This window comes from Mandrillus leucophaeus, unplaced genomic scaffold (genome assembly GCF_000951045.1).
Source record: "Mandrillus leucophaeus isolate KB7577 unplaced genomic scaffold, Mleu.le_1.0 Scaffold159, whole genome shotgun sequence".
Classification (NCBI taxonomy): Eukaryota; Metazoa; Chordata; class Mammalia; order Primates; family Cercopithecidae; genus Mandrillus; species Mandrillus leucophaeus.
Window position 1 is genome coordinate 3,272,452 of NW_012101576.1, and position 7,038 is coordinate 3,279,489.

Genomic DNA, 7,038 nt, shown 5'->3' on the forward strand with positions numbered 1-7,038 from the left:
GTGCAAGCAATCCTCTCATGTCAGCCTCCTGAGTGGCTAGGCATGCATCACTACACTCCACTAATTTTTGTAGAGACTGGGGTCTCTCTATGTTGCCCTGGCTGGTCTTGAACTCCTGGACTCAGGTGATCCTCCCACTTCAGTCTTCCAAACTGCTGGGATTATAGTCATGAGCCACTGCTGGAGAAGGAAAGTTTATTTTCAGCCAAAAATTGGCTTCTTGATCACAATTCACAAATTATCTTCCCTTATCTCTGGGGGATATTGATGTTGCTGTGGCCATTACTGATAATTATTACTTCTGCTTTCTAGATTTCCTCCCTTGAGGTCCTCAGTATCAGAGGCTTTTGTTCCATGCCTAGTGTCTTAGTCTGTTTGTGTTACTGTCAAGGAACCCCTGAGGCTGAGTAGTTTTTAAAGAAAAGGGTCTGTTTGGCTTATGGTTTTGCAGCCTGCAGAAGAGGCACAGTGCCGACATCTCCATCTGGTGAGGGTCTTAGACTGCTTCCACTCATGGCAGAAGAGGAGCAGGCATCACATGGCAAGAGAGGGGTGGGAGGGGCCAGCCTCTTTGAACAATCAGTTCTTGCAGACCTCGTAGAGTGAGAACTCACTCATTACTATGAGCATGGCACCAAGTCATTCATGAGGGATTCACCCCCACGACTCAAACACCTCACATCAGGCCCCACGTCCAACCTTGGGGATTAAATTTCAATATGCAACTTGGAGGGGACACATATCCAAACTATGTCACCTGGTGATCTTTGTAGTCTCTTCCTTGGCTGTCAGAAGCTTTGTGTATGAGGACAGGGCTTGTCCATTTTTGGACTTCACTGTAGGATAATCCAGAAGGCCCCTGGTGGTTTCATTGGGGGAATGTCTGTAGTGTTCATTGTCATCAATCAATCATCAATGTCTGTAGTGTTTGTCCCTTTGGTTGGGCCCTTTCTACAGGGAAGAATCCTTAATTCTTCTGCCTAGTGTAAGCTGGGGTAGGGTGGGTGGAGAGGGGTAGAGCTAGGCTGTTTGTGTTCTGGGAGCTGAGCCAGTAAAATGGGCTGGGGAATCTCATCTTTCAGTATGGAGTCTTTCTCTAATCTCGCTATTTCCAGCTCCATGCCTAACCCCACCCTCTGCTGTGTCTGATGTCCCTAAGCCTGGTGTGTCTTTGTTAAGTTTCTCCAGAAAATTTTCCTTCTCCAGCTGGAGTAGCTGTAGAGGCCAAGGGTCTTCTCCTGTGTTTACCCCCACCTGTTCCTCCAACTCCTGAGACTTCCCATCGTGAGCACTCAGACTCCAGCAGTCTTGGGTTTGCTAAGTCACTTATTACTCATCCATGTACTTTCCCTCTTCTAAGAGTGTTGACATTCCTTAACTGTTGTTATCTCTGTTGTTCCCATGTTCCCAGTCTTTTTGCCCTTATGGCTTATGGCATATAAATTCTTCTACTGTCATCAAAGCATTTTGTCAGGATGCAGAAATTAATGTCTGTTCAGAGTGCCAGGTTTAATCCTAGATAGCTACTTTTGTGTGGCTTGTCAGGCTTGAAAGGAGAGGAAGCTTATAGTAGTGATATCTTCTATTTATCCCCAAATTACCAAAGAGTCATGAGCATGGAAACAGGACATTTTATTGCATGGTTTTATTGGAAGGAAAGGAGGGGAAATATTTCATTTGTTTGTCCACTTAAAAAAAAATTTATTGAGCACTAATACATCTCTGGAATTGTGCTAGGTGCTGGGAATGCAAAGGCTTACGAATATGTGGTGTCTGCTTTCAAGGAAATTGAAGTCAAGTACAAGGAAAGTAGGCAAGTAAATCAGAGCTTACCATAGCATGATGTATAGTGTAATAGGAATGTGTGTAGAGTATTGTCGAAGTAGAGAAGGGACAGACCATCCAGCAGGAAAGGGCTCTGGGAGGTGGTCCTGGAGCTCGGTTTTGAAGGCTAAGTACAAGTTATGAGGATGTTGGAGAAAGGCATCCCAAGCAGAGGGAACTGCATCTATTCAGGCAAGAAGTCTAGAAACAGCATGGCATTTCAGAGGAAACTCAGGTAGCCTGAATGGCTAGAGCAAGGGTCTGTGTTGGGGAGGGGCCTGAGTAAGACTGGAACAGTCAGTGAACTAGCCATGTCTCTCCAGAGCCTGATCCTGGCCCTACCAACAAGAGATCCAGAAATCAGAGTATCTTATTCCCTCTGTGAATTTGAGCAAAGTTAAAACAATGTTAATTGTAAAATGAGGATAATATGAAGATTACATAAAGAAATGAGACATGTAAAATGCTGATCCAGTGGTAGGAATGTAAAATATTCTAGTTCTTTCATGACAAATCTGCCTTAAATCTCTCTCCTCCCGAGTCTCCTGACAGTTATAAAACAGATTCTGGAAAAACTTAACTATTGGGGAAATCTTTTTCTTCTTTCTATTTCTGCCAGGGGAAGATTACTTGAGCATCTTTTAACTGAATTTGTATTTAGTCAGCAGCTGCGATGTTTATGAGCTCTCAGACATCTGGGATACCTTCCTGTAAAGTTTTCATCATTTCTTAAAAGGCTCCTGGGTGGGACTCTGGGATAACTGAGTTCCAGTCTCCCTCCCATCACTGACAATACATGTGACTTTGGGCAAGGCCCTTCCCTTGTCTTAGCTTCAATTCCTTTACCTGGCAAATAAGGAGAAATAAATTAGATTACCTTTAATATTTGTTCTAGCTCAGAAATTGGACACAGGGAACTTTTAGCTATACTCAAATTAGTATAAAGAAAGAGCTAGGATTTTCAGATTTTATTTTCATATCATCCTAATGACAGGGAGGCAGTTCCTTTCAAATCTTGGCAAGCAAGCAGAAGTGAGACTGTTTCATCCCTCCTTACCTTTCCCACCCTCCTTTCAGCTTCTGACTCTGATGAACTCACACAAACCCCAAAAAGAAATACTTTCACTAAAGGAAACACTTCAATTGTGTCCCTCTGATACTGGTAAGCTCTGTTGGAAAATCAGAGGAGTAGGACCCTTAAAAGCCAACTCTTGTGAAAACACATCATCGTTGTCTGTAGATGTTTTCTGAAGCATGCATCTAGCTATTTTAATCTCTCCAAGTGACTGGATCACTAAACCACAATACTCTGGATGATACTGTCTATTGATGGCAAGCGAAGATTTGGGTAAATAGTGAGGGTGGGGAATGGTATTTCCCTTTCCTGTCAGGTTTCTCTAGTTCCTTGACCTGAAACAAGTGTTGGGATTTTCTCTGAAGAGGCCCGTTTAGGGCTCAGAGGGTCAGTATTCTGAGCAGCCCACCTGGACTAGGATTAAGGATAGATGAATAGCACATGAAGAATTTTGATTGACACATTTAGGCCTCCCTTGATCCACTGAACAAGACTTCTGGAAATAAAATGAGACTTTTCAACACTCTAGATCTAAATGTTAATAACATTAAACTAGCTGATGTTTGGCTGCAGCATGCAGATATCAGTATGTTTAGCAGTTCCCAAGATACAACATAGTGTTTGTGCTCTGTCATTGGTTTAAAACCGATTTTAAAAACTGCTTACGACATTTCTATAATTCTTGCAGTCTTTTTGTAATTCCAAAAGAACATGCAGACATTTTTTATACTATCTTTGCAACTTTTTTGTTCCAACTTGACTTTCTGTGCCACAATGATCAGAATGCTGTCAGTGCCAGTAAGAGACTTCTGGTTCCATCTGCATCTTATCATATCATCCCTCCTACACATTCGAAAGCTCATCGGGCATTTCTTCTTGTTTTTTTTTTTTTCTTACCAGCATTTCACATTGAAATTTCTCTTTAGCCCAGCCCTCCTGTTCATTTCAATAGATTAATTATTTCAATAGCAGGTTTTTTGAGGACCTACTATGTACTAGGCCCTGACACAAATGGCGATACTGTTATATATAATGTGATTTTTAAAAGTCTTACCTCAAGATTTCGAACAAATTTGACTTCTTTTTATTGATGTTCTTTTTTCTTTTGCTTCTCTTCTCTCTCTCTTTCCCTCCTCCTCTGCCTTTCCTTCTGTTTCATCTCTCTCTTCCTTTGCGGTTTCCCACTCTTTGGGGAGGGGCAGGATTTCCTGCTCAGAAGTTGGTTGGTTTCTGGGAGGAGTCAGAAGACCTGATTTGGGACTGAAACCAGCTGGTCTGCCACCTGATACAAGAAGGTGAAACCCAGGCCAAGGAAGAAGTCCCTTATGCTAGGACTGAGCTGGCAGCCAGGAGGTGCCGGCAGAGACTGCTCCAAAGAGAAGCCAGAGTGGACCAGTTCTGGGCATCAGGCATCAATCGGTACTACCCAAAGGACAGAGGAGCCCTTAAGGCAGCCCAAGACAGGAATGCTTGGAAGTGGTCCTGGTTTCCCTGGAGACTTATCCATTACTATTGTTAGCTCTTAACATGGGAGAGGCATACCAGACAGAGCCCCTGTCCCACCCTTAGCAGGTGCTCACTCTCAGATTCCTGGCTTTGTCTCAAAGGAAGTTACTGAAACAAAAACTGGGTTTGGGCAGGTTTTCCTTTTTCACTAGGAGAGACTCTAGCGATCCAATGCATTCTGTGAGGGCTGTGTGTCCATACATTTTTCAATTATAAACTTAGGGAATCTCATATGTGACTTATAAACCATTTTAGTGACTGCATCAGCTGATGCTGGAGTGGATGGTAAAGGGAAGACAGGAATCTGCAATGGGATGTATTAGGGAAAGAGACTCCGTAAATAGGGACAGTAATTCTACCATGATTCTTGCCAATTAATGACAGAGAGAGTCACATCCTAATTCAGAGGTTTGTGATCTCTGGACTGAGGAAGGGACTACAGCGTATCAAAACAAAAATGTATTTTCTTCCTCTATTTCCTCATTTGCTCAACAAGTATTTAATAAGCACCTACTCTATGCTAGGCACTGGGCTAGAGGCTGGGGATAGAGTGGTAAGCCATACTGGATGTAGCTATGCCCTGATGGAGAGTATAGAGATTTGGGCACACAAGCTCAGAAGAAGGACTGTAATTGTTGGGTGCTAATGTCTCCTTTGGAGAAACACCATCAGACAGATTTTGGATAGTCATCCTTAGCCAATGTGGAACATTGGTTCTTTGAATGACCCTTTTGCTTGGAATATCTACAAGTACCCTCTCTATATGTTCCCAATTCTTAGAAAATGCAAGACTTTTCGATCTTGTTTTTATTTCAGGGGCAAGTTTTTTATGTAGAGTACCATATGTTCTGTTGATTTCTAGCTTATTTACTTTCTAGAGCTCTCTGAAAATATCTAGTTATGTACCAGATATTTTCTAAGCTGTCAGTTTCATATTTCAATTACTTTTTTCTCGTTAAATCCCCTAATTCATATTTGAGCCCTTTCATAGAAAAAATAAAGACAATGTTTCTTTTATTTCAGCTGTTGAGTGTACTCCAGAATGCTCTTTGAAAGTTTTCTGAAGCCTCTCTTCATTTTTATTTAGTTTACAATTTTTAATCTTTGTCTAATGTACTTTTAAAAGAAAGATTTTTTTGACATTGCTTTTTGTACTGTATTTTCAATTTTTTCTTGTCCATTTAAGGCATTTGTTTTTCATATTGCACAACAGAGTTATTTAATTTTTTTTCTTACCCTGCTGCTTATAAATTTGTTTTCTCTATTGGATAGACTAACACTTAACTGAATCACTTGGTACAGATGTTTAATCCAGAACAATAAGTACCTAATAAAATCCTAAATTGTTAACTAATTAATTTCTGCTCAACCACCCCTGAGGCTTAGGAAAATCTTTCATGGTAACTTTTAATTTTGCTCTAGGCCAGGGTTTAAATTCAGCTTTTTAGGGCTGCCCTCTGGTTTAGCAATTTTACAATGTGATTACTCTTTTCCAGATAAAACTAAGAAGAAAGGGGTGGCTCATGTTGAAGGTCAGGTAATGCCGAGTAGAAAGAGAAATGAAAGGAGGGTGGGTTTTAGGTGGCATCAGTGTCTTTGAGAGAGACCGTTCTTGAGTTAAAATTTTATTTTGAAGCCTTAGCTTGCCAATGAAAGAGCTAACTATTGCCTCTTTGGGCCTTTGTCTCCTAATTTTTCTGGAGTTCCTCTTAAATATCTTAATTTATTCATTTTGACATGTCAGAAGTTCTGCAAGATAGCCATTGCTATTCTAACAAAATTTTTTTTTTTTTTTTTTTTTTTTTGCAGTTTACAAAAATAAGTGCAAGAGTTAGGATTACAGTGCAATTTTATATGAAAAGCAGGAGTTCTCCCGGTGGAGGCTGCAGTTTTGACATGGAAGAAACCAAGAAGGACGAGAGATGCCACTGAGTAAAAGTGTGTGCCTGTCAATGGTATCTTGGGTTCCCTTTCTAAGCAAAGGTTAGAAAGGATCACATAGTTAATGACCTGACAAAATCTTTGACCCCAGCGTACAAACTAAAAGTATCCTATCACAGACTAACAAGACAAGGCATGTTGTCATGAAAGTTTTTTATAGATCTGACAATTGCCTTTTCCCAAATTGGTTTTCAGTCTACTGGACCTCCAACTGTTATCTCCGAGGACTAGCTTGGATTGAATTGGTAACTTATGGAATGTATATCTCCATTCATTTCCTCTGGAACACTCCCTTATATCAGAAATAAGACAATCCAGAAAAAAATACAATAAGACATTTTAATATGGACAAGCAAAAGCAAACATAGAGTAGGAAGGGAATAAACTGTTTAATGGTAAAAATATTTATGCCTCCAAAACCAAAAGTCTAATGAACTTATAAAAAGACCTATGTTGAACTACCCAATGGTATATTTCCCACACAAAATGTCAAATGATCTTATACCAAGACCTATGTCCCATTACTCAGTGGTGTACCTCCCAAACAAAATGCCTAATGACCTTATACAAAGGTCTAGGTATAATTGTTTACTAAAGTGTGCACCTGTTGACTAAATTTTCTAATTATATTATACAAAGAACTAGGAAAAATGATCTTATACAAAGACTTGTTTGCTTGCAAATCACAGAAG

General features: G+C 40.4%; 1 protein-coding gene across 2 annotated transcripts in view; it reads right to left on the reverse strand.

Annotated features, from left to right (window-relative positions):
• Positions 1-4,066, reverse strand: part of HSD11B1 (hydroxysteroid (11-beta) dehydrogenase 1) — a 59,720-nt gene extending 55,654 nt beyond the window's left edge. The window contains exon 1 of one of the 2 annotated variants that reach the window (XM_011975827.1): positions 3,954-4,066. The gene's annotated coding sequence lies outside the window, so the exon portion shown is untranslated. The remainder of the gene's footprint in view (positions 1-3,953) is intronic. The other variant, XM_011975826.1, reaches the window with a different exon arrangement.
• Between the last annotated feature and the right edge of the window lie 2,972 nt (positions 4,067-7,038).